This window comes from Amia ocellicauda, unplaced genomic scaffold, assembly GCF_036373705.1.
Source record: "Amia ocellicauda isolate fAmiCal2 unplaced genomic scaffold, fAmiCal2.hap1 HAP1_SCAFFOLD_32, whole genome shotgun sequence".
In the NCBI taxonomy this organism is placed as follows: Eukaryota; Metazoa; Chordata; class Actinopteri; order Amiiformes; family Amiidae; genus Amia; species Amia ocellicauda.
In genome coordinates, this window is record NW_027102887.1 from 611,847 (window position 1) to 636,208 (window position 24,362).

Sequence of the window (24,362 nt, forward strand, 5' to 3'; positions counted from 1 at the left end):
CGTGTGTCACCATGTGTGCATGTGATACTGAGCTCCTGATGTCTATCCAGCTTGTTGGTCGCTACTAATTTTTCTGTGACCAGTGTAACCATACTGCCAGAGTCGAGTAGAGCAGCCACTTCTTTCTCATCGACTATCACTGTACACATGTGTTTTGGATTAGGTACTCCGCCTATGAAAACATCCGTCCCAACAGGGCAGGCATAAAATACCGGTTTCTCTTTCCCCATATCACACACATTACATTGCATTGGTTCCTCTCTACCTGGGCAGTGGGCCGCAATATGTCCTACTTTGTCACAATTGTAGCAGACAATTGGTTGTGATGGTGACCCCCTATAACCCTTAGTCTCGGCTTTAGGCCCCACCTTTGCCCCCCCCAGTCTTGCTCTTTTCTTCCAATCCAGCGCGTCATGTTTCCCAGAGTACTTTGGAACCATCTTACCCGGTCCGCTGGTTCGTCATGGCCTGGGGAACGAGTTTTTAACCTCCGGTACATGCTCTGCTGCTCCGGCTGTATAGAACCGCTCTACAATGGCCACCAAGGTGTCAGCGGACAGCACCTCATTCTGGCCAACCCAGCGTCGAACGTCCTTGGGCAAACAGCGTTGGTAGTTGTCAAGGACTATGGCCTCCACCACCTCGGCTGATGAATGGACCTCTGGCTGTAGCCATTTCCTGGCCAGATGGATCAGATCAAACATCTGCGTTCGGATTGGTTGTCCTGGTTGGTAGGCCCACTGCTGAAACCGATGTGCCCTCACTGCGGTGGTCACGCCAAATCGGGTCATTATCTCCGCTTTCAATTTATCATAGTCCTGGGCGTCCTTCAGCTCCAGATCAAAGTACGCTTTCTGTGCATCCCCTGCCAGATAAGGTGCCACAAGCCCTGCCCAGGAATCTTTTGGCCATCCCTCTCTCTGCTGTCCTCTCAAAGGTCATAAGGAAGGCCTCAACATCGTCCTGTTTTGTCATTTTCTGCAGAAAGTGATTGGTGCGGGGAGTGGAATGGGTTGCAGCCCCCTGTGGCCCAATCCTGGTTGCAAGTGCTTCAACACTCTCTTTCAGCTCTTTAGTCACCTTTTCCTGCTCTTCTCTAAACATTTTATTTGTATCATGCTGGACCTGCAGTGCTTCCTGATGCATCCGCATAGCATCCTGGTGAGCCACCTGCTGCACCCTGGTCGCTTCCTGTTGGGCTATTACAGCCTGTAGTTTTTTTTTTTTTGGATAAAAAAATTCACTCAGCCAGTCTGGGTTTCATGAGGTGCTGCCCGCATTCTACACCAAATGTGACAAAACGCCTTGGCTGTACACATGTGCGGGTCTTCTCTGTGATCTTCTTAGGAGTAAAAACCAGTCATGACCCAGGGAGGAGGTTGCAAATACAGGGCTGTGCCTGTATGTTTACTTCAAACAAAACAAATCTGAAAACAAAACCTAACTCACACTGGAGTTGTAACTAATCTTACATAATCATTCTATTTTAAACAAAGTCTGGAATAAATAAGTCTTGGCTTTCTCCTTATGAGCTACCTCTGTTTTCCAGATAACTCACCCTATTGTCTCTCACTTCTCTCTCTCTCAGGCCCGCCTTATATACCTGGTGAATAATTGAGGAAGTAACACCAAGTGACCACATTAGGTGCTAGAATGGCTGCCTGAGGGTTTCTGGGGAGTGTAGTTGCCTAGGGTCGGTATTCTACCCTAGAGTACACACCTTGCAGCAGACCTGGCCTGACATATCTGCCATGTATGACCCTGCCCCTTGGTTTGTCACAATACATACATACATACATATACACGGAAAATAAATAATAGAATTATGAATCACAATAAGATGTAATGAAGTACAGAAAAAGAAAATGTAATAAAATGTGATCTTTAATACATACAAATAAAGAAAATAGGTATACCATTTCCAGATTCCTTTTTTGAAATACAATGACATGCATTACAAACGAGTATTTACATTATATTTACAGCCGGTGCTCGTGTGTCACTGTGTCCCTCAGGCTGTGGTTGGCGCTGACATATTGGGCAGAATGTGTCCCTTATTTTGGGCTAAAGCTTTCTGTGGAGGGAAACGTGGGTGAGTTTGTACCATTCTTGGGGGGCTCTGCCTTGTTGGGGCGGAGCTGTGATCCAGGTGAACAGCAGATCGGGCATAGGTGGGCATGTGGGCAGAGGAGTAGGAAGGCCGGTCAAGCAAATAAGCTTGCTAAGGTACGCAGCAGCAGCAAGCAGCCCCCCCATCCAGCCAGCCAGCCAGTCTGGCTGGCAGTGACTGAGTGGTTGACAGACGGCAAGCAACGGAATGTACGTGCTCTGTGATGTCATAGCAGTCAGCTGAGAGAGGCTCGTGATGTCATGGCTGAGCTGGCTAGCTGTCTGGCTGGCTGGCTCTGTGTGTGTGTGTGTGTGTGTGTGTGTGTGTGTGTGTGTGCGTGTGTCTGTCTGTCTGTCAATTCATTTCAATTCAATTCAAAGGTGCTTTATTGGCATGATCTATCACAATATTGCCAAAGCAGATACAAATGTTCTATCAATCAAGACAAAACATTGCAATACAAGATTCAGTGGAACAAATATAGTACACATTGAAATAAAATTAAGTAGGATATAAACCATTTTTGTTGTTTGTATCAAAATTTGTGTCATGACATCAGAAAAATCACTGTTTTTATTTTGTTTTGCAAATGGAGTGCCACAGGCTGGTGTCTACACACTGTCTCGCAGGCTGTGGCAGGTGGATACATATTGCGCTGCTAAGAAGGCAGTGCGCTCCTCCTCTCCCAGCAGGACGGGGAGTTTGCAGCAATCGGGGATCATGCTGAACTCAGGGATATGCATTTTTAATATTTTAAAGTATGTCTCCCTGATTTTTGTGTATTTAGGGCAGGACAGCAGGAAATGCGCCTGTGTTTCGACCTCCCCTAGGTCACACTGGCTGCACAGCCGCTCTTCTCTGGCAACCCAGAATTTTCTGTAGCGGCCTTTTTCAATGGCGAGGCTGTGGTCACTGAGCCTGTATTTAGTTAGATTTTGTCTCTCTTTTATATTTTGGATTTTTAAGTATTCAGCCAATGTAATGTTTCTATTCAGGGCCCGGTAGCATTCCAATTTGTTTTGTAATTCTAATTCGTGTCTCTAATCTTTTGTGTATTTGCTTTTCAGGTACATGTCAATTTTCCCAATTGTTGTTGTTTTGGTCATTGTGTGTTCGGGCTCTGTGAGCCTCAGAGCCGTGGGGGCGTTTCTGTGTACGTGTAAGATGTTTTTATTAAATTCTAGGTGGAATATTTCCATGGGGCTTTTGTCCCAATTGCTGTTATTGAGGTTCATGAGGGGACCCCACACTTCGCTCCCATATAGCAGGATTGGTTGGATGATGGAGTTTAATATTTTAATCCAAATAGTTATTGGTATTGTTGTTTTCCCAAATTGTGTCTTTATGGCATAAAATGCCCGGCGTGCCTTGTCTTTTAATGCGTTTATAGCCAGGCTGAAGCTCCCTGACGCACTGATGGTCAGGCCAAGGTAGTTGTATCTGGTGCAGTGCTCTAATCCAGTGCTGCCCAGAGTGAAGCGGTACCTGTTTCCCTGAGATGGGGCTTTTTTCTGGAAAACCATAACTCTGGTCTTGTCCAGATTGACTGCCAGGGCCCATTTCTGACAGTACTGCTCTAGCAGCGCCAGGTTCTGCTGAAGCCCCTGCTCTGTGGGCGACAGCAGCACCAGGTCATCTGCGTAGAGCAGGAACTTGATCTCTGTGTCATGGAGAGTTAGGCTGCGGGCGTCAGACTGCTCCAACACTGTGGCCAACTCGATGATGTAGATGTTGAACAGTGTTGGACTCAGACTGCAGCCCTGTCTCACTCCCCGCCCCTGAGTGAAGAACTCTGTTCTTGAGTTGCCAATTTGAACTCCGCATTTGTTTTCAGAATACATTGATTTAATGATGTCATAAACTTTACCCCCTACACCACTCTGTAGAAGTTTATAAAATAATCCCTTGTGCCAGATTGAGTCAAATGCCTTTCTAAAGTCTACAAAACAGGCAAATATTTTTCCTTTATTGTTTTGGGTATATTTATTTATGAGGGTGTGTAGAGTGTAAATATGATCGGTTGTGCTGTGTTTTGGTAGGAAGCCAATCTGACTCTTATTCAGGACACTGTGCTTGGTAAGGAAGGCCAGTATCTGGGCGTTGATGATACTGCAGAACACCTTCCCCAGGTTACTGCTCACACAGCTGCCCCAGTAGTTATTGGGGTCTAATTTGTCTCCACTTTTAAAAATCGGGGTGATCAATCCTTGATTCCCGACCTCAGGGAAACACCCGGCTCTCAGCACCAGGTTAAAGAGTTTGAGCAGAGCCTCCTGCAGCTGCGGGCTGCTGTGCTTCAGCATCTCAGGGCTGATGCTGTCGGGGCCGCTGGCTTTCCTGGGTTTGAGGATTTTGAGTTGATGTTTTAGTTCCTGTATTGTAAATGGGTTATCTAAGGGATTTTGGTTATTCTTAATGATTTCTTCCAATTTATTTAGGTTTTTTAATATTTTAACCTGTTCTGGCTTTGGATTGTTTTCAACATTTTGGTAAAGTTTTTCAAAGTGTGTTTTCCAGATTTCTCCATTTTGAATTGGTATTTCATTTTTTGTTTTTGGGGTATTTATTCTGCCCATATAGTGGTCTTTTTTCTTACTGAGGAGTTGCTTGTAGTGCCGCAGGGCCTGGCAGTAGCTGAGGCGAGCCTCCTGGTTGTCGGGCTCTCTGTGTTTAGTGTTGGAGAGATGTCTCAGGTGTTTCCTAGAAGTTTCACACTCCTGGTCACACCACTGTTCTTTTTTTCTTTTAGACGATTTCATATTTTGGTTTTTAATTGTTTTAATGTTTGATTTTAAAGCCAGTCTCTCAAATATTTCATTCAGTGTTTTGGTGGCTGAGTTTATTCCGTTTTGGTTTATTTGATAGTGTGAGGATTGATATCTGTCTAACATGTTTTCAATCTCATCACTATTCAGGGCTCTTGTGTAGTTCTCTGTGCTGGGCTCTGACCATCTCTAACTGGGTGGCAGGGAGACCAGTTTTGTGGGAAGTTTGGCTCTGACTTGTGGCTGCGCTGATCTTTTTAGGTAAAGTGTTATTTGGCTGTGGTCTGATAGTGGAGATTGTTGTCTGACTATAAACGCATTGTTGGCTTGTGGGTCCAGGTCAGTTATGGCGTAGTCCACCACACTGCTGCCCAGAGCCGAGCAGTATGTGAATCTCCCCAGAGAGTACCCCCTGGTCCTGCCATTGATGATATATAGACCCAGGCTTTTACATAGGCGCACTACCTGCTTCCTGCTCTTGTTTACCACGCTGTCGTGGCTGTGTCAGTGTGGAGGTGTGTGTGTGGCACAGCGGGGAGTCTCCGAACAGGTGTGTGTTCCCCTCTGTATTGATGTAGTCCATCTCTCTGCCAGTCCTGGCATTGAGATCGCCACACAGCAGTACAGAGCCCAGGGTCTGGAAGTGGCAGATTTCGTTTTGAAGCTCATGAAAGCCTTCCTCATTATAGTAGGGGGAGTCTGCGGGTGGCATATAAATTGCACATAGGTATATATCTGTGTTATTTTGTAGGGTGTCTTTTCTGATTTTCATCCACAGGTGTGTGTCTCCTCTCTGTACTGGGCATAGGGCTGCTCGGAGCTCCTCCCTGTACCACACGATAATCCCCCACGAGGCCCTGCCACACCTGACTTTGGGTTTTTTATAGGAGGGCACAATCAGCTCCCTGTATCCATTGTATCCATCCAGTGTATAGACATATCTGCACAGCACCAAGTCTCTACAAGAATGAAAACATCTGAACTATTTACAGTGTTGATCAGTTCAGGGCCTGTGCTCTTCATTCCAAAAGTTGAGGAGCGTAAACCCTGCATATTCCAACTGCTTATTTTAAAGGACATGTTAATATATTTTATTATACTTGTCTCTTCTACATAAGAAAGTTTAATTTGTGGTCTACAACTGATATTATATTACTATTAATAATTATATATGGATATACATAATAATCACTCAAAGATTTTATCTTTGCATCAAAATATCAGAATAATTAAATCACATTTTTTCTTACTCTCCATCTCCACAACCATATATATGTGTGTTGAGGCTCAGTTAACTCAGCAGTGTGGTACAGATGACACTGAGGAGTTGCCTTATCTGGGCCAGCTGGGCAGCATCGGGCCTCCAGGCTCTGGAAGCCGCTGCTGCGTGGCTGTGTGGCTGTGCTGGTCCCCGGCTGTCCGCTCTGCTGTGCTGGACGGGCCCTCTGGGGATGGGGGGGTGGGGAATGGGGCCGCGGGGTCTCAGGGGCTGGGGCTGGGGTGGAGCCGGTGGCTGGGGATGTGGCCGGGGGCTGGGGGGTTTGCTCCTGGTCTCGAGGTGGGGGTGTGTGGGGTTTCGGCCCAGGGTTGTGTCCTTGAGGACCTTTGAGATGATCCTCACACCCGTCTTGTTGAGGTGGACGTGGTCATACAGGTGATGTGGCTGGATGTCTCAGTGGTGTGCCAGGTGGACGTTGGGGAGGAGGGCACATCTTCGGGACACTTCTGCGTTGATGGCCTGGATGATGTGCAGGGGCACGTCTGTGCGGGGCAGCAGTGTGGAGATGGAAATTTTGGCAGTTGGGAATTCCTCTGTGGCTTTCGTTGCTACCTGTCTCAGGGCTGAGGCCACATCGCCCCTGCGGGCACTCAGGTCGTTAGTGCCGGTGTGGATGAGGATGTGTTTGACTTGGCAAAGCCTCCTCTTGGAGAGCAGCTCCAGGGCTCTCTGTGCTGTGGAGCACCAAAGCTTTTTCACTTTTCGCCCAGGGAAGAGGCGCCTCTCAACCAGGAACTTCCCATTGGATTCGCTCAGAATGACCACCTCTGCGTTGACCTGCCACTCCGGGTTTGCGTCGGGAGTGGTGGGGGCAGCGGGTGTGTTTTGGGGGAGTGGCGTTTCAGGGGGTTGTGTATTAGTGGCAGGTCTGGTGATAGTGGGTGTGTCAGGAGTGGTGGGGAGTGTGGGTGGATCAGTGGGTGCGTCAGGGGTTGGAGGTGTTGTGGGGTCAGTGCAGTGCAGTCTCTGTGCTCCAGTGATGTGTAGCTCCTCTCTTAGCTCCTCCAGCTGGCTCTGCAGGCTCCTTAGCTGGCTGTGCTGGGGTGTCCTGGTCAGCTCCTCCCTCGCTCTGCGCAGCTCCGTCCTCAGGGTTTGGCTCTGCTCCTCCAGGTCTCTCACTGCTGCTCTCAGCTCATGGATCTCAGCCTTGTGCTGCATCTTTAGTCTGTGCATCTCATCCCGGAGCTGATCACACAAGGAGGTCTGGGCCAGGGTGCTCAAGGTCTGCTCCCTGAACTCCGCAAACTCCAGCTCCAGCACTGATAGGCATTCCTTTAGTGTTTTAATGTTGCTGGAGAGTTTTGGGGAGACAGGGGGGCAGTCTGTGGGAGATGGGGCACTGTCTGGCTCCGTGTGGCTGGGGGCAGACTGCAGGGTGGCCGGCTCTGGCTCTTGTTTCTCTACCTCAGTCTGCTGCTTTGAGGTGTGGAAGCCGAGAGCTAATTGGTCCAGGCTGCTCTCGCTGCCCTGCACCATGATGGTCCCGTTGTGGTATACATTAAAAGTGAGCATCACACTGTCTGTGTCTTTCTCTACCAGCACTGAGATCTGCCTGCCTCTGCTAATGCCCCTCTTGTTGTTATTGGGGTATGTCTGGCACAGGGTTTTGTGAAAGGCGGTGTAGAACAGTAGATTGTTCTTGACCCTGTTTTCTCCTTTACCGGTGTAGTCTAGGATGAGGGTCTCAGGAGATGCTCTCATCACAGCTTGTTTGTAGTCCTTCTTAGCCTGTGCAGAGCGAATGTCTTCAGGGTATCGGATTTCAAAAGGCAGCTCTGCAGTCAGACTGCTGTTCGATAGATTTCTATCAGTCTCAGTGGCAGTTGGGCTCTCTCCTACTGTCACTCTATTCAAATCGGAGCTCTGCATTTTCATTGGCTGAGTCAACTACTGAGAATGCTTATTTATTTTATTAATACATATTTTTTTGTTTAATTATTTGTCTCTTACCTCCAATTCTTGTCTTCAGCTTTTCTTTTCTGACTTTTCTTCCTGAACTGTCTCTCTGCTTTCTTCTTTTTGTGTTTCTCTTAAAATTATTATTTTTTGAATACTTTTTCTTCTGAATTTCTATTCCATGTCTTCTGTGTATGTTTATAGTGCTATATATTCATTTGTAAATCACAAATTAAATCCGCTTATGTATAAAAACAAATGTTTTTTAGGAGCTCATATTCCTCTCTCTCTCTCTCTCTCTCTCTCTCTCTCTCTCTCTCAATTCATTTCATTTGTATTGTCAAAGCAATTGGACATACATACACATACATACATATACACTCACCTAAAGGATTATTAGGAACACCTGTTCAATTTCTCATTAATGCAATTATCTAATCAACCAATCACATGGCAGTTGCTTCAATGCATTTAGGGGTGTGGTCCTGGTCAAGACAATCTCCTGAACTCCAAACTGAATGTCTGAATGGGAATGAAAGGTGATTTAAGCAATTTTGAGCGTGGCATGGTTGTTGGTGCCAGACGGGCCGGTCTGAGTATTTCACAATCTGCTCAGTTACTGGGATTTTCACGCACAACCATTTCTAGGGTTTACAAAGAATGGTGTGAAAAGGGAAAAACATCCAGTATGCGGCAGTCCTGTGGGAGAAAATGCCTTGTTGATGCTAGAGGTCAGAGGAGAATGGGCCGACTGATTCAAGCTGATAGAAGAGCAACTTTGACTGAAATAACCACTCGTTACAAACGAGGTATGCAGCAAAGCATTTGTGAAGCTACAACACGTACAACCTTGAGGCGGATGGGCTACAACAGCAGAAGACCCCACCGGGTACCACTCATCTCCACTACAAATAGGAAAAAGAGGTGAGACATTCAGATGGTAGAGTCAGAATTTGGCGTAAACAGAATGAGAACATGGATCCATCATGTCTTGTTACCACTGTGCAGGCTGGTGGTGGTGGTGTAATGGTGTGGGGGATGTCTTCTTGGCACACTTTAGGCCCCTTAGTGCCAATTGGGCATCGTTTAAATGCTACGGCCTACCTGAGCATTGTTTCTGACCATGTCCATCCCTTTTTGACCACCATGTACCCATCCTCTGATGGCTACTTCCAGCAGGATAATGCACCATGTCACAAAGGTCGAATCATTTCAAATTGGTTTCTTGAACATGACAATGAGTTCACTGTACTAAACTGGCCCCCACAGTCACCAGATCTCAACCCAATAGAGCATCTTTGGGATGTGGTGGAACGGGGGCTTCGTGCCCTGGATGTGCATCACACAAATCTCCATCAACTGCAAGATGCTATCCTATCAATATGGGCCAACATTTCTAAAGAATGCTTTCAGCACCTTGTTGAATCAATGCCATGTAGAATTAAAGCAGTTCTGAAGGCGAAAGAGGGTCAAACACAGTATTAGTATGGTGTTCCTAATAATCCTTTAGGTGAGTTCATCGTAGCTCTTAATACTCTCTTTCTGTCTGGAGGAGATATAATTGAAGTATTGTACACGTACCCGGCTACTTTCAACACCCATTGCTGCACTGATATTTTTCCCTCCATTTTTCTTTATCCATTTTTTTTTTGCTGGAAGTTCCGTCAATACCCGTCAGCCTTTAAGAGACATCATGCAGCCAGGCCTCTTGGCTTGCGGCCACACCGTCCTGAACGCGCCCAATCTCATCAGATCTCGGAAGCTAAACGGGGCAAGGGTTCGTCAGTACTTGGATGGGTGACCTCCTGGAGATATCAGGTGCTGCAAGTTATTTCGTCTCCTGGGTAACTTTATCGTAGCTCTAAATACTCTCTTTCTGTCTGGAGGAGATATAATTGAAGAATTGTACACATACCCGGCTACTTTCAACACCCATTGCTGCACTGATATTTTTCCCTCCATTTTTCTTTATCCATTTTTTTTTTGCTGGAAGTTCCGTCAATACCCACCAGCCTTTAAGAGACATCATGCAGCCAGGCTTTTTGGCTTGCAGCCACACCGTCCTGAACGCGCCCGATCTCGTCAGATCTCGGAAGCTAAACGGGGCAGGGCCTGGTCAGTACTTGGATGGGTGACCTCCTGGAAATACCAGGTGCAGCAAGCTTTTTCGTCTCCTGGGTAACTTCATCGTAGCTCTTAGTACTCTCTTTCAGTCTGGAGGAGATATTATTGAAGAATTCTACACGTACCCGGCTACTTTCAACACCCTTTGCTGCACTGATATTTTTCCCTCCATTTTTCTTTTTTCTTTTTTATTTTGCTGGAAGTTCCGTCAATACCCTCCAGCCTTTAAGAGACATCATGCAGCCAGGCCTCTTGGCTTGAGGCCACACCGGCCTGAACGCGCCCGATCTCGTCAGATCTCGAAAGCAAAACGGGGCAGGTCCTGGTCAGTACTTGGATGGGTGACCTCCTGGAAATACCAGGTGCTGCCAGCTTTTTACGTCTCCTGGGGAACTTCATCGTAGCTCTTAATACTCTCTTTCTGTCTGGAGAAGACATAATTGAAGAATTGTACACGTACCCGGCTACTTTCAACACCCTTTCCTGCACTGATATTTTTCCCTCCATTTTTCTATTTTTTTTTTTTTTTTTTTTTGCTGGAAATTCCGTCAATACCCGCCAGCCTTTAAGAGACATCATGCAGACAGACATCTCGGCTTGCGGCCACACCATCCTGAACGCGCCCGATCTCGTCAGATCTCGGAAGCTAAACGGGGCAGGGCCTGGTCAGTACTTGAATGTGAGACCTCCTGGAAATACCAGGTGCTGCAAGCTTTTTACGTCTCCTGGGTAACTTCATCGTAGCTCTTAATACTCTCTTTCTGTCTCCAGGAGATATAATTGAAGAATTGTACACGTACCCGGCTACTTTCAACACCCTTTGCTGCACTGGTATATTTCCCTCTATTTTTCTTTTTTTTTTTGCTGGCAGTTCCGTCAATACCCGCCAGCCTTTAAGAGACATCATGCAGCCAGGCATCTTGGCTTGCGGCCACACCATCCTGAACGCGCCGGATCTCGTCAGATCTCGGAAGCTAAACGGGGCAGGGCCTGGTCAGTACTTGGATGGGAGACCTCCTAGAAATACCAGGTGCTGCAAGCTTTTTACGTCTCCTGGGTAACTTCATCGTAGCTCTTAATACTCTCTTTCTGTCTCCAGGAGATATAATTGAAGAATTGTACACGTACCCGTCTACTTTCAACACCCTTTGCTGCACTGGTATATTTCCCTCTATTTTTCTTTTTTTTTTTTTGCTGGAAGTTCCGTCAATACCCGCCAGCCTTTAAGAGACATCATGCAGCCAGGCCTTTCGGCTTGCGGCCACATCATCCTGAACGCGCCTGATCTTGTCAGATCTCGGAAGCTAAACGGGGCAGGGCCTGGTCAGTACTTGAATGTGAGACCTCCTGGAAATACCAGGTGCTGCAAGCTTTTTACGTCTCCTGGGTAACTTCATCGTAGCTCTTAATACTCTCTTTCTGTCTCCAGGAGATATAATTGAAGAATTGTACACGTACCCGGCTACTTTCAACACCCTTTGCTGCACTGGTATATTTCCCTCTATTTTTCTTTTTTTTTTTGCTGGCAGTTCCGTCAATACCCGCCAGCCTTTAAGAGACATCATGCAGCCAGGCATCTTGGCATGCGGCCACACCATCCTGAACGCGCCGGATCTCGTCAGATCTCGGAAGCTAAACGGGGCAGGGCCTGGTCAGTACTTGGATGGGAGACCTCCTAGAAATACCAGGTGCTGCAAGCTTTTTACGTCTCCTGGGTAACTTCATCGTAGCTCTTAATACTCTCTTTCTGTCTCCAGGAGATATAATTGAAGAATTGTACACGTACCCGTCTACTTTCAACACGCTTTGCTGCACTGGTATATTTCCCTCTATTTTTCTTTTTTTTTTTTTGCTGGAAGTTCCGTCAATACCCGCCAGCCTTTAAGAGACATCATGCAGCCAGGCATTTCGGCTTGCGGCCACACCGTCCTGAACGCGCCCAATCTCATCAGATCTCGGAAGCTAAACGGGGCAGGACCTGGTCAGTACTTGGATGGGTGACCTCCTGGAAATACCAGGTGCAGCAAGCTTTTTCGTCTCCTGGGTAACTTCATCGTAGCTCTTAGTACTCTCTTTCAGTCTGGAGGAGATATTATTGAAGAATTCTACACGTACCCGGCTACTTTCAACACCCTTTGCTGCACTGATATTTTTCCCTCCATTTTTCTTTTTTCTTTTTTATTTTGCTGGAAGTTCCGTCAATACCCTCCAGCCTTTAAGAGACATCATGCAGCCAGGCCTCTTGGCTTGAGGCCACACCGGCCTGAACGCGCCCGATCTCGTCAGATCTCGAAAGCAAAACGGGGCAGGTCCTGGTCAGTACTTGGATGGGTGACCTCCTGGAAATACCAGGTGCTGCCAGCTTTTTACGTCTCCTGGGGAACTTCATCGTAGCTCTTAATACTCTCTTTCTGTCTGGAGAAGACATAATTGAAGAATTGTACATGTACCCGGCTACTTTCAACACCCTTTGCTGCACTGGTATATTTCCCTCTATTTTTCTTTTTTTTTTTGCTGGCAGTTCCGTCAATACCCGCCAGCCTTTAAGAGACATCATGCAGCCAGGCATCTTGGCTTGCGGCCACACCATCCTGAACGCGCCGGATCTCGTCAGATCTCGGAAGCTAAACGGGGCAGGGCCTGGTCAGTACTTGGATGGGAGACCTCCTAGAAATACCAGGTGCTGCAAGCTTTTTACGTCTCCTGGGTAACTTCATCGTAGCTCTTAATACTCTCTTTCTGTCTCCAGGAGATATAATTGAAGAATTGTACACGTACCCGTCTACTTTCAACACCCTTTGCTGCACTGGTATATTTCCCTCTATTTTTCTTTTTTTTTTTTTGCTGGAAGTTCCGTCAATACCCGCCAGCCTTTAAGAGACATCATGCAGCCAGGCATTTCGGCTTGCGGCCACACCATCCTGAACGCGCCTGATCTCGTCAGATCTCGGAAGCTAAACGGGGCAGGGCCTGGTCAGTACTTGAATGTGAGACCTCCTGGAAATACCAGGTGCTGCAAGCTTTTTACGTCTCCTGGGTAACTTCATCGTAGCTCTTAATACTCTCTTTCTGTCTCCAGGAGATATAATTGAAGAATTGTACACGTACCCGGCTACTTTCAACACCCTTTGCTGCACTGGTATATTTCCCTCTATTTTTCTTTTTTTTTTTGCTGGCAGTTCCGTCAATACCCGCCAGCCTTTAAGAGACATCATGCAGCCAGGCATCTTGGCTTGCGGCCACACCATCCTGAACGCGCCGGATCTCGTCAGATCTCGGAAGCTAAACGGGGCAGGGCCTGGTCAGTACTTGGATGGGAGACCTCCTAGAAATACCAGGTGCTGCAAGCTTTTTACGTCTCCTGGGTAACTTCATCGTAGCTCTTAATACTCTCTTTCTGTCTCCAGGAGATATAATTGAAGAATTGTACACGTACCCGTCTACTTTCAACACGCTTTGCTGCACTGGTATATTTCCCTCTATTTTTCTTTTTTTTTTTTTGCTGGAAGTTCCGTCAATACCCGCCAGCCTTTAAGAGACATCATGCAGCCAGGCATTTCGGCTTGCGGCCACACCGTCCTGAACGCGCCCAATCTCATCAGATCTCGGAAGCTAAACGGGGCAGGACCTGGTCAGTACATGAATGTGAGACCTCCTGGAAATACCTAGTGCTGCAAGCTTTTACGTCTCCTGGGTAACTTTATCGTAGCACTTAATACTCTCTCTCTGTCTGGAGGAGATATAATTGAAGTATTGTACACGTATCCAGCTACTGTCAACACCCTTTGCTGCACTGATATTTTTCCATCCATTTTTCTTTTTTCTTTTTTTATATTTTTTTTTTGCTGGAAGTTCCGTCAATACCCGCCAACCTTTAAGAGACATCATGCAGCCAGGCATCTCGGCTTGCGGCCACACCATCCTGAACTCGCCCGATCTCGTCAGATCTTGGAAGCTAAACGGGGCAGGACCTGGTCAGTACATGAATGTGACACCTCCTGGAAATACCTGGTGCTGCAAGCTTTTACGTCTCCTGGGTAACTTTATCGTAGCTCTTAATACTCTCTATCTGTCTGGAGGTGATATAATTGAAGTATTGTACACGTACCCAGCTACTGTAAACACCCTTTGCTGCACTTATATTTTTCCATCCATTTTTCTTATTTTTTTTTTTTTTGCTGGAAGTTCCGTCAATACCCGCCAACCTTTAAGAGACATCATGCAGCCAGGCCTCTTGGCTTGCGGCCACACCGTCCTGAATGCGCCCGATCTCGTCAGATCTCGGATGCTAAACGGGGCAGGGCCTGGTCACTACTTGGATGGGAGACCTCCTAGAAATACCAGGTGCTGCAAGCCTTTTACGTCTCCTGGGTAACTTCATCGTAGCTCTTAATACTCTCTTTCTGTCTCCAGGAGATATAATTGAAGTATTGTACACGTATCCAGCTACTGTCAACACCCTTTGCTGCACTGATATTTTTCCATCCATTTTTCTTTTTTCTTTTTTTATATTTTTTTTTTGCTGGAAGTTCCGTCAATACCCGCCAACCTTTAAGAGACATCATGCAGCCAGGCATCTCGGCTTGCGGCCACACCATCCTGAACTCGCCCGATCTCGTCAGATCTTGGAAGCTAAACGGGGCAGGACCTGGTCAGTACATGAATGTGACACCTCCTGGAAATACCTGGTGCTGCAAGCTTTTACGTCTCCTGGGTAACTTTATCGTAGCTCTTAATACTCTCTATCTGTCTGGAGGAGATATAATTGAAGTATTGTACACGTACCCAGCTACTGTAAACACCCTTTGCTGCACTTATATTTTTCCATCCATTTTTCTTATTTTTTTTTTTTTTGCTGGAAGTTCCGTCAATACCCGCCAACCTTTAAGAGACATCATGCAGCCAGGCCTCTTGGCTTGCGGCCACACCGTCCTGAATGCGCCCGATCTCGTCAGATCTCGGATGCTAAACGGGGCAGGGCCTGGTCACTACTTGGATGGGAGACCTCCTAGAAATACCAGGTGCTGCAAGCCTTTTACGTCTCCTGGGTAACTTCATCGTAGCTCTTAATACTCTCTTTCTGTCTCCAGGAGATATAATTGAAGTATTGTACACGTATCCAGCTACTGTCAACACCCTTTGCTGCACTGATATTTTTCCATCCATTTTTCTTTTTTCTTTTTTTATATTTTTTTTTTGCTGGAAGTTCCGTCAATACCCGCCAACCTTTAAGAGACATCATGCAGCCAGGCATCTCGGCTTGCGGCCACACCATCCTGAACTCGCCCGATCTCGTCAGATCTTGGAAGCTAAACGGGGCAGGACCTGGTCAGTACATGAATGTGACACCTCCTGGAAATACCTGGTGCTGCAAGCTTTTACGTCTCCTGGGTAACTTTATCGTAGCTCTTAATACTCTCTATCTGTCTGGAGGAGATATAATTGAAGTATTGTACACGTACCCAGCTACTGTAAACACCCTTTGCTGCACTGATATTTTTCCCTCCATTTTCCATTTTTTTTTTTTTTTTTTTCTGCTAGAAGTTCCGTCAATACCCGCCAGCCTTTAAGAGACATCATGCAGCCAGGCATCTCGGCTTGCGGCCACACCATCCTGAACGCGCCCGATCTCGTCAGATCTCGGAAGCTAAACGGGGCAGGGCCTGGTCAGTACATGAAAGTGAGACCTCCTGGAAATACCAGGTGCTGCAAGCTTTTTACGTCTCCTGGGTAACTTCATCGTAGCTCTTAATACTCTCTTTCTGTCTCCAGGAGGTATAATTGAAGAATTGTACACGTACCCAGCTACTGTCAACACCCTTTGCTGCACTGATATTTTTCCATCCATTTTTCTTTTTTCTTTTCTTCTTTTTTTTTTTTGCTGGAAGTTCCGTCAATACCCGCCAGCCTTTAAGAGACATCATGCAGCCAGGCCTCTTGGCTTGCGGCCACACCGTCCTGAACGCGCCCGATCTCATCAGATCTCGGAAGCTAACGGGGCAGGGCCTGGTCAGTACTTGGATGGGTGACCTCCTGGAAATACCAGGTGCTGCAAGCCTTTTACGTCTCCTGGGTAACTTCATCATAGCTCTTAATACTCTCTTTCAGTCTGTAGGAGATATTATTGAAGAATTGTACACGTACCCGGCTACTTTCAAAACCCTTTGCTGCACTGATATTTTTCCCTCCATTTTTCTTTTTTCTTTTTTTTTTTGCTGGAAGTTCCGTCAATACCCGCCAGCCTTAAAGAGACATCATGCAGCCGGGCCTCTCGGCTTTCGGCCACACCGTCCTGAATGCGCATGATATCGTCAGATCTCGGAAGCTAAACGGGGCAGGACCTGGTCAGTACTTGAATGTGAGACCTCCTGGAAATACCACGTGCTGCAAGCTTTTACGTCTCCTGGGTAACTTTATCGTAGCTCTTAATACTCTCTTTCAGTCTGCAGGAGATATAATTGAAGAATTGTACACGTACCCGGCTACTTTCAACACCCTTTCCTGCACTGATATTTTTCCCTCCATTTTTCTATTTTTTTTTTTTTTTTTTTTTGCTGGAAGTTCCGTCAATACCCGCCAACCTTTAAGAGACATTATGCAGCCAGGCCTTTCGGCTTGTGGCCATACCGTCCTGAATGCGCCCGATCTCGTCAGATCTCGGAAGCTAAACGGGGCAGGGCCTGGTCAGTACTTGGATGGGAGACCTCCTAGAAATACCAGGTGCTGCAAGCTTTTTACGTCTCCTGGGTAACTTCATCGTAGCTCTTAATACTCTCTTTCTGTCTCCAGGAGATATAATTGAAGAATCGTACACGTACCCGGCTACTTTCAACACCCTTTGCTGCACTGGTATATTTCCCTCTATTTTTCTTTTTTTTTTTTGCTGGAAGTTCCGTCAATACCCGCCAACCTTTAAGAGACATCATGCAGCCAGGCATCTCGGCTTGCGGCCACACCATCCTGAACTCGCCCGATCTCGTCAGATCTTGGAAGCTAAACGGGGCAGGACCTGGTCAGTACATGAATGTGACACCTCCTGGAAATACCTGGTGCTGCTAGCTTTTACGTCTCCTGGGTAACTTTATCGTAGCTCTTAATACTCTCTATCTGTCTGGAGGAGATATAATTGAAGTATTGTACACGTACCCAGCTACTGTCAACACCCTTTGCTGCACTGATATTTTTCCATCCATTTTTCTTTTTTTTTTTTTTTTGCTGGAAGTTCCGTCAATACCCGCCAACCTTTAAGAGACATCATGCAGCCAGGCCTCTTGGCTTGCGGCCACACCGTCCTGAATGCGCCCGATCGCGTACGATCTCGGAAGCTAAACGGGGCAGGACCTGGTCAGTACTTGGATGGGAGACCTCCTGGAAATACCTGGTGATGCAAGCCTTTTACGTCTCCTGGGTAACTTCATCGTAGCTCTTAATACTCTCTTTCTGTCTCCAGGAGATATAATTGAAGAATTGTACACGTACCCGGCTACTTTCAACACCCTTTCCTGCACTGATATTTTTCCATCCATTTTTCTTTTTTTTTTTTTTTTTTTTTTGCTGGAAATTCCGTCAATACCCGCCAGCCTTTAAGAGACATCATGCAGCCAGACATCTCGGCTTGCGGCCACACCGTCCTGAACGCGTCCGATCTCGTCAGATCTCGGAAGCTAAACGGGGCAGGGCCTCGTCAGTACTTGGATGGGAGACCTCCTGGAAATACCTGGTGCTGCAAGCTTTTTACGTCTCCTGGGTAACTTCAGCGTAGCTCTTAATACTCTCATTCAGTCTGGAGGAGATATAATTGAAGAATTGTACATGTACCCGGCTACTTTCAACACCATGTCCTGCACTGATATTTTTCCCTCCATTTTTCTATTTATTTATTTTTTATTTTTTGCTGGAAGTTCTGTCAATACCCGCCAGCCTTTAAGAGACATCATGCAGCCCGGCCTCTTGGCTTGTGGCCACACCGTCCTGAACACGCCCGATCTCGTCAGATCTCGGAAGCTAAACGGGGCAGGGCCTGGTCAGTACATGAAAGTGAGACCTCCTGGAAATACCAGGTGCTGCAAGCTTTTTACGTCTCCTGGGTAACTTCATCGTAGCTCTTAATACTCTCTTTCTGTCTCCAGGAGATATAATTGAAGAATTGTACACGTACCCAGCTACTGTCAACACCCTTTGCTGCACTGATATTTTTCCATCCATTTTTCTTTTTTCTTTTTTTCTTTTTTTTTTTTGCTGGAAGTTCCGTCAATACCCGCCAGCCTTTAAGAGACATCATGCAGCAAGGCCTCTTGGCTTGCGGCCACACCGTCCTGAACGCGCCCGATCTCATCAGATCTCGGAAGCTAACGGGGCAGGGCCTGGTCAGTACTTGGATGGGTGACCTCCTGGAAATACCAGGTGCTGCAAGCCTTTTACGTCTCCTGGGTAACTTCATCATAGCTCTTAATACTCTCTTTCAGTCTGTAGGAGATATTATTGAAGAATTGTACACGTACCCGGCTACTTTCAAAACCCTTTGCTGCACTGATATTTTTCCCTCCATTTTTCTTTTTTCTTTTTTTTTTTGCTGGAAGTTCCGTCAATACCCGCCAGCCTTAAAGAGACATCATGCAGCCGGGCCTCTCGGCTTTCGGCCACACCGTCCTGAATGCGCATGATATCGTCAGATCTCGGAAGCTAAACGGGGCAGGACCTGGTCAGTACTTGAATGTGAGACCTCCTGGAAATACCTGGTGATGCTAGCTTTTACGTGTCCTGGGTAACTTTATCGTAGCTCTTAATTCTCTCTTTCTGTCTGGAGGAGATTTAAATGAAGAATTGTACACGTACCCAGCTACTGTCAACACCCTTTGCTGCACTGATATTTTTCCATCCATTTTTCTTTTTTTTTTTTTTTTTTTTTTTTGCTGGAAGTTCCGTCAATACCCGCCAACCTTTAAGAGACATCATGCAGCCAGACATCTCGGCTTGCGGCCACACCGTCCTGAACGCGCCCGATCTTGTCAGATCTCGGAAGCTAAACGGGGCAGGACCTGGTCAGTACTTAAATGTGAGACCTCCTGGAAATACCAGGTGCTGCCAGCTTTTTACGTCTCCTGGGGAACTTCATCGTAGCTCTAAATACTCTCTTTCTGTCTGGAGAAGATAAAATTGAAGAATTGTACACGTACCCGGCTACTTTCAACACCCTTTGCTGCACTTGTATTTTTCCCTCTATTTTTCTTTTTTTTTTTTGCTGGCAGTTCCGTCAATACCCGACAGCCTTTAAGAGACATCATGCAGCCAGGCATCTCGGCTTGCGGCCAAACCATCCTGAACGCGCCCGATCTCGTCAGATCTCGGAAGCTAAACGGGGCAGGACCTGGTCAGTACATGAATGTGAGACCTCCTGGAAATACCTGGTGCTGCAAGCTTTTACGTCTCCTGGGTAACTTTATCGTAGCTCTTAATACTCTCTATCTGTCTGGAGGAGATATAATTGAAGTGTTGTACACGTACCCAGCTACTGTCAACACCCTTTGCTGCACTGATATTTTTCCATCCATTTTTTTTTTTTTTTTTTTTTTTTGCTAGAAGTTCCGTCAATACCCGCCAACCTTTAAGAGACATCATGCAGCCAGGCCTTTCGGCTTGTGGCCACACCGTCCTGAATGCGCCCGATCTCGTCAGCTCTCGGAAGCTAAACGGGGCAGGGCCTGGTCAGTACTTGGATGGGAGTCCTGCTAGAAATACCAGGTGCTGCAAGCTGTTTACGTCTCCTGGGTAACTTCATCGTAGCTCTTAATACTCTCTTTCTGTCTGCAGGAGATATAATTGAAGAATTGTACACGTACCCGGCTACTTTCAACACCCTTTCCTGCACTGATATTTTTCCCTCCATTTTTCTATTTTTTTTTTTTGCTGGAAATTCCGTCAATACCCGCCAACCTTTAAGAGACATCATGCAGCCAGGCCTCTCGGCTTGCGGCCACACCGTCCTGAATGCGCCCGATCTCGTCAGATCTCGGAAGCTAAACGGGGCAGGGACTGGTCAGTACTTGGATGGGAGACCTCCTAGAAATACCAGGTGCTGCAAGCCTTTTTCGTCTCCTGGGTAACTTCATCGTAGCTCTTAATACTCTCTTTCTGTCTCCAGGAGATATAATTGAAGAATTGTACACGTACTAGGCTACTTTCAACACCCTTTGCTGCACTGATATTTTTCCCTCCATTTTTCTTTTTATTTTATTTTTTTGCAGGAAGTTCCGTCAATATCCGCCAGCCTTTAAGAGACATCATGCAGCCAGGTCTCTTGGCTTGTAGTCACACTGTCCTGAACGCGCCCGATCATATCAGATTTCGGAAGCTAAATGGGGCAGGGCCTGGTCAGTACATGGATGTGTGACCTCCTGGAAATACCAGGTGCTGCAAGCTTTTTACGTCTCCTGGGTAACAGCATCGTAGCTCTTAATACTCTCTTTCTGTCTCCAGGAGATATAATTGAAGAATTGTACACGTACGCGGCTACTTTCAACACCCTTTGCTGCACTGGTATATTTCCCTCTATTTTTCTTTTTTTTTTTTGCTGGCAGTTCCGTCAATACCCGCCAGCCTTTAAGAGACATCATGCAGCCAGGCATCTCGGCTTGCGGCCACACCATCCTGAACGCGCCCGATCTCGTCAGATCTCGGAAGCTAAACGGGGCAGGACCTGGTTAGTACATGAATGTGAGACCGCCTGGAAATACCTAGTGCTGCAAGCTTTTACGTCTCCTGGGTAACTTTATCGTAGCTCTTAATACTCTCTATCTGTCTGGAGGAGATATAATTGAAGAATTGTACATGTACCCGGCTACTTTCAACACCCTTTGCTGCACTGATATTTTTCCCTCCCTTTTTCTATTTTCTTTTTTTTTTTTTTTGCTGGAAGTTCCGTCAATACTAGCCAGCCTAAAGAGACATCATGCAGCCAGGTCTCTTGGCTTGCGGCCACACTGTCCTGAACACGCCTGATCTCATCATATCTCGGAAGCTAAACGGGGCAGGGTCTGGTCAGAACTTGGTTGGGTGACCTCCTGGAAATATCAGGTGCTGCAAGCTTTTTACGTCTCCTGGGTAACTTCATCGTAGCTCTTAATACTCTCTTTCAGTCTGGAGGAGATATTATTGAAGAATTGTACACGTACCCGGCTACTTTCAACAGCCTTTGCTGCACTGATATTTTTCCCTCCATTTTTCTTTTTTTTTTTTTTTTTTTGCTGGAAGTTCCGTCAATACCCACAGCCTAAAGAGACATCATGCAGCCAGGCCTCTCGGCTTGTGGCCACACCGTCCTGAATGCGCCCGATCTCGTAAGATCTCGGAAGGTAAAAGGGGCAGGGCCTGGTCAGTACTTGGATGGGTGACCTCCTGGAAATACCTGGTGCTGCAAGCTTTTTTGTCTCCTGGGTAACTTCATCGTAGCTCTTAATACTCTCTTTCTGTCTGGAGGAGACATAATTGAAGTATTGTACACGTACCCAGCTACTGTCAACACCCTTTGCTGCACTGATATTTTTCCCTCCATTTTTCTATTTTTTTTTTTATTTTTTTTTCTTGGATGTTCCGTCATTACCCGCCAGCCTTTTAGAGACATCATGCAGCCAGGCCTCTAGGTTTGCGGCCACACCGTCCTGAACGCGCCCGATCTCATCAGATCTCGGAAGCTAAACGGGGCAAGACCTGGTCAGTACTTGAATGTGAGACCTCCTGGAAATACCTGGTGCTGCAAGCTTTTACGTCTCCTGGGTAACTTTATCGTAGCTCTTAATACTCTCTTTCTGTCTGGAGGAGATATAATTGAAGTATTGTACACGTACCCAGCTACTGTCAACACCCTTTGCTGCACTGATATTTTTCCATCAATTTTTTTATTTTTATTATTATTTATTTTTTCTGCTGGAAGTTCCGTCAATACCCGCCAACCTTTAAGAGACATCATGCAGCCAGGCGTCTTGGCTTGCGGCCACAACGTCCTGAACGCGCCCCATCTCGTCAGCTCTCGGAAGCTAAACTGGGCAGGGCCTGGTCATTACTTGAATGTGAGACCTTCTGGAAATTCCAGGCGCTGCAAGCTTTTTTCGTCACCTGGGAAACTTCGTCGTAGCTTTTAATACTCTCTTTCTGTCTGGAGGAGATTTAATTGAAGAATTGTACACGTACCTGGCTACTTTCAACACCCTTTGCGGCACTGATTTTTTTCCCTCCGTTTTTCTTTTTTTCTTTTTTTTTTTTTTTTTGCTGGAAGTTCCGTCAATACCCGCCAGCCTTTAAGAGACATCATGCAGCCAGGCCTCTCGGCTTGCGGCCACACCGTCCTGAACGCGCCCGATCTTGTCAGATCTCGGATGCTGAACGGGGCAGGGCCTGGTCAGTACTTGGACGGGTGACCTCCTGGAAATACCAGGTGCTGCAAGCTTTTATCGTCACTTGGGTAACTTCATCGTAGCTCTAAATACTCTCTTTCTGTCTGGAGGAGATATAATTGAAGTATTGTACACGTACCCGGCTACTTTCACCACTCTTTGCTGCAGTGATATTTTTCCCTCCATTTTTCTTTTTTCTTTTTTATTTTGCTGGAAGTTCCGTCAATACCCTCCAGCCTTTAAGAGACATCATGCAGCCAGGCCTCTTGCTTGCGACCACACCGTCCTGAGCGCGACCGATCTCATCAGATCCCGGAAGCTAAACGGGGCAGGGCCTGTTCAGTACTTGGATGGGTGACCTCCTGGAAATACCAGGTGCTGCAAGCTTTTTACGTCTCCTGGGTAACTTCATTGTAGCTCTTAATACTCTCTTTCAGTCTGGAGGAGATATTATTGAAGAATTGTACACGTACCCGGCTACTTTCAACAGCCTTTGCTGCACTGATATTTTTCCCTCCATTTTTCTTTTTTTTTTTTTTTTTTTGCTGGAAGTTCCGTCAATACCCACAGCCTAAAGAGACATCATGCAGCCAGGCCTCTCGGCTTGTGGCCACACCGTCCTGAATGCGCCCGATCTCGTAAGATCTCGGAAGGTAAAAGGGGCAGGGCCTGGTCAGTACTTGGATGGGTGACCTCCTGGAAATACCTGGTGCTGCAAGCTTTTTTGTCTCCTGGGTAACTTCATCGTAGCTCTTAATACTCTCTTTCTGTCTGGAGGAGACATAATTGAAGTATTGTACACGTACCCAGCTACTGTCAACACCCTTTGCTGCACTGATATTTTTCCCTCCATTTTTCTATTTTTTTTTTAATTTTTTTTTCTTGGATGTTCCGTCATTACCCGCCAGCCTTTTAGAGACATCATGCAGCCAGGCCTCTAGGTTTGCGGCCACACCGTCCTGAACGCGCCCGATCTCATCAGATCTCGGAAGCTAAACGGGGCAAGACCTGGTCAGTACTTGAATGTGAGACCTCCTGGAAATACCTGGTGCTGCAAGCTTTTACGTCTCCTGGGTAACTTTATCGTAGCTCTTAATACTCTCTTTCTGTCTGGAGGAGATATAATTGAAGTATTGTACACGTACCCAGCTACTGTCAACACCCTTTGCTGCACTGATATTTTTCCATCAATTTTTTTATTTTTATTATTATTTATTTTTTCTGCTGGAAGTTCCGTCAATACCCGCCAACCTTTAAGAGACATCATGCAGCCAGGCGTCTTGGCTTGCGGCCACAACGTCCTGAACGCGCCCCATCTCGTCAGCTCTCGGAAGCTAAACTGGGCAGGGCCTGGTCATTACTTGAATGTGAGACCTTCTGGAAATTCCAGGCGCTGCAAGCTTTTTTCGTCACCTGGGAAACTTCGTCGTAGCTTTTAATACTCTCTTTCTGTCTGGAGGAGATTTAATTGAAGAATTGTACACGTACCTGGCTACTTTCAACACCCTTTGCGGCACTGATTTTTTTCCCTCCGTTTTTCTTTTTTTCTTTTTTTTTTTTTTTTTGCTGGAAGTTCCGTCAATACCCGCCAGCCTTTAAGAGACATCATGCAGCCAGGCCTCTCGGCTTGCGGCCACACCGTCCTGAACGCGCCCGATCTTGTCAGATCTCGGATGCTGAACGGGGCAGGGCCTGGTCAGTACTTGGACGGGTGACCTCCTGGAAATACCAGGTGCTGCAAGCTTTTATCGTCACTTGGGTAACTTCATCGTAGCTCTAAATACTCTCTTTCTGTCTGG

General features: G+C 46.7%; 9 non-coding genes and 31 pseudogenes across 9 annotated transcripts; all 40 read left to right on the plus strand.

Moving 5' to 3' along the window:
• Positions 1-9,761: 9,761 nt before the first annotated feature.
• Positions 9,762-9,880, plus strand: LOC136730509 (uncharacterized; annotated as a pseudogene).
• Positions 9,881-10,095: 215 nt separating this feature from the next.
• On the plus strand, positions 10,096-10,214 carry LOC136730791 (5S ribosomal RNA). Its single transcript, XR_010809455.1, has one exon. It is a non-coding gene; the product is annotated as a 5S ribosomal RNA (ribosomal RNA).
• A 215-nt stretch (positions 10,215-10,429) lies between these two features.
• On the plus strand, positions 10,430-10,548 carry LOC136730992 (uncharacterized; annotated as a pseudogene).
• A 221-nt stretch (positions 10,549-10,769) lies between these two features.
• On the plus strand, positions 10,770-10,888 carry LOC136730620 (5S ribosomal RNA). The gene has a single exon (XR_010809413.1). It is a non-coding gene; the product is annotated as a 5S ribosomal RNA (ribosomal RNA).
• Positions 10,889-11,097: 209 nt separating this feature from the next.
• Positions 11,098-11,216, plus strand: LOC136730613 (5S ribosomal RNA). The gene has a single exon (XR_010809406.1). It is a non-coding gene; the product is annotated as a 5S ribosomal RNA (ribosomal RNA).
• Positions 11,217-11,427: 211 nt separating this feature from the next.
• Positions 11,428-11,546, plus strand: LOC136730926 (uncharacterized; annotated as a pseudogene).
• A 209-nt stretch (positions 11,547-11,755) lies between these two features.
• Positions 11,756-11,874, plus strand: LOC136730731 (uncharacterized; annotated as a pseudogene).
• Positions 11,875-12,085: 211 nt separating this feature from the next.
• On the plus strand, positions 12,086-12,204 carry LOC136730688 (uncharacterized; annotated as a pseudogene).
• Positions 12,205-12,419: 215 nt separating this feature from the next.
• On the plus strand, positions 12,420-12,538 carry LOC136730993 (uncharacterized; annotated as a pseudogene).
• Positions 12,539-12,747: 209 nt separating this feature from the next.
• LOC136730614 (5S ribosomal RNA) lies at positions 12,748-12,866 on the plus strand. The gene has a single exon (XR_010809407.1). It is a non-coding gene; the product is annotated as a 5S ribosomal RNA (ribosomal RNA).
• A 211-nt stretch (positions 12,867-13,077) lies between these two features.
• On the plus strand, positions 13,078-13,196 carry LOC136730713 (uncharacterized; annotated as a pseudogene).
• Positions 13,197-13,405: 209 nt separating this feature from the next.
• Positions 13,406-13,524, plus strand: LOC136730615 (5S ribosomal RNA). Its single transcript, XR_010809408.1, has one exon. It is a non-coding gene; the product is annotated as a 5S ribosomal RNA (ribosomal RNA).
• Positions 13,525-13,735: 211 nt separating this feature from the next.
• On the plus strand, positions 13,736-13,854 carry LOC136731058 (uncharacterized; annotated as a pseudogene).
• A 224-nt stretch (positions 13,855-14,078) lies between these two features.
• On the plus strand, positions 14,079-14,197 carry LOC136731055 (uncharacterized; annotated as a pseudogene).
• Positions 14,198-14,411: 214 nt separating this feature from the next.
• On the plus strand, positions 14,412-14,530 carry LOC136730680 (uncharacterized; annotated as a pseudogene).
• Positions 14,531-14,755: 225 nt separating this feature from the next.
• On the plus strand, positions 14,756-14,874 carry LOC136731056 (uncharacterized; annotated as a pseudogene).
• A 214-nt stretch (positions 14,875-15,088) lies between these two features.
• On the plus strand, positions 15,089-15,207 carry LOC136730681 (uncharacterized; annotated as a pseudogene).
• Positions 15,208-15,432: 225 nt separating this feature from the next.
• Positions 15,433-15,551, plus strand: LOC136731057 (uncharacterized; annotated as a pseudogene).
• Positions 15,552-15,770: 219 nt separating this feature from the next.
• Positions 15,771-15,889, plus strand: LOC136730857 (uncharacterized; annotated as a pseudogene).
• A 225-nt stretch (positions 15,890-16,114) lies between these two features.
• On the plus strand, positions 16,115-16,232 carry LOC136731049 (5S ribosomal RNA). Its single transcript, XR_010809479.1, has one exon. It is a non-coding gene; the product is annotated as a 5S ribosomal RNA (ribosomal RNA).
• Positions 16,233-16,787: 555 nt separating this feature from the next.
• On the plus strand, positions 16,788-16,906 carry LOC136730562 (5S ribosomal RNA). Its single transcript, XR_010809356.1, has one exon. It is a non-coding gene; the product is annotated as a 5S ribosomal RNA (ribosomal RNA).
• Positions 16,907-17,116: 210 nt separating this feature from the next.
• LOC136730486 (uncharacterized) lies at positions 17,117-17,235 on the plus strand (annotated as a pseudogene).
• A 213-nt stretch (positions 17,236-17,448) lies between these two features.
• LOC136730684 (uncharacterized) lies at positions 17,449-17,567 on the plus strand (annotated as a pseudogene).
• A 220-nt stretch (positions 17,568-17,787) lies between these two features.
• LOC136730726 (uncharacterized) lies at positions 17,788-17,906 on the plus strand (annotated as a pseudogene).
• Positions 17,907-18,127: 221 nt separating this feature from the next.
• LOC136730929 (uncharacterized) lies at positions 18,128-18,246 on the plus strand (annotated as a pseudogene).
• A 225-nt stretch (positions 18,247-18,471) lies between these two features.
• LOC136731060 (5S ribosomal RNA) lies at positions 18,472-18,589 on the plus strand. The gene has a single exon (XR_010809480.1). It is a non-coding gene; the product is annotated as a 5S ribosomal RNA (ribosomal RNA).
• A 556-nt stretch (positions 18,590-19,145) lies between these two features.
• On the plus strand, positions 19,146-19,264 carry LOC136730961 (uncharacterized; annotated as a pseudogene).
• Positions 19,265-19,474: 210 nt separating this feature from the next.
• LOC136730843 (uncharacterized) lies at positions 19,475-19,593 on the plus strand (annotated as a pseudogene).
• Positions 19,594-19,808: 215 nt separating this feature from the next.
• On the plus strand, positions 19,809-19,927 carry LOC136730807 (uncharacterized; annotated as a pseudogene).
• Positions 19,928-20,139: 212 nt separating this feature from the next.
• Positions 20,140-20,258, plus strand: LOC136730632 (5S ribosomal RNA). Its single transcript, XR_010809425.1, has one exon. It is a non-coding gene; the product is annotated as a 5S ribosomal RNA (ribosomal RNA).
• Positions 20,259-20,474: 216 nt separating this feature from the next.
• Positions 20,475-20,593, plus strand: LOC136730479 (uncharacterized; annotated as a pseudogene).
• Positions 20,594-20,803: 210 nt separating this feature from the next.
• LOC136730928 (uncharacterized) lies at positions 20,804-20,922 on the plus strand (annotated as a pseudogene).
• Positions 20,923-21,140: 218 nt separating this feature from the next.
• On the plus strand, positions 21,141-21,259 carry LOC136730474 (uncharacterized; annotated as a pseudogene).
• Positions 21,260-21,474: 215 nt separating this feature from the next.
• LOC136730678 (uncharacterized) lies at positions 21,475-21,593 on the plus strand (annotated as a pseudogene).
• A 220-nt stretch (positions 21,594-21,813) lies between these two features.
• Positions 21,814-21,932, plus strand: LOC136730869 (uncharacterized; annotated as a pseudogene).
• Positions 21,933-22,497: 565 nt separating this feature from the next.
• LOC136730864 (uncharacterized) lies at positions 22,498-22,616 on the plus strand (annotated as a pseudogene).
• Positions 22,617-22,831: 215 nt separating this feature from the next.
• Positions 22,832-22,950, plus strand: LOC136730887 (uncharacterized; annotated as a pseudogene).
• Positions 22,951-23,165: 215 nt separating this feature from the next.
• On the plus strand, positions 23,166-23,284 carry LOC136730679 (uncharacterized; annotated as a pseudogene).
• Positions 23,285-23,504: 220 nt separating this feature from the next.
• On the plus strand, positions 23,505-23,623 carry LOC136730870 (uncharacterized; annotated as a pseudogene).
• Positions 23,624-24,188: 565 nt separating this feature from the next.
• LOC136730865 (uncharacterized) lies at positions 24,189-24,307 on the plus strand (annotated as a pseudogene).
• The last annotated feature ends 55 nt before the right edge of the window (positions 24,308-24,362 follow it).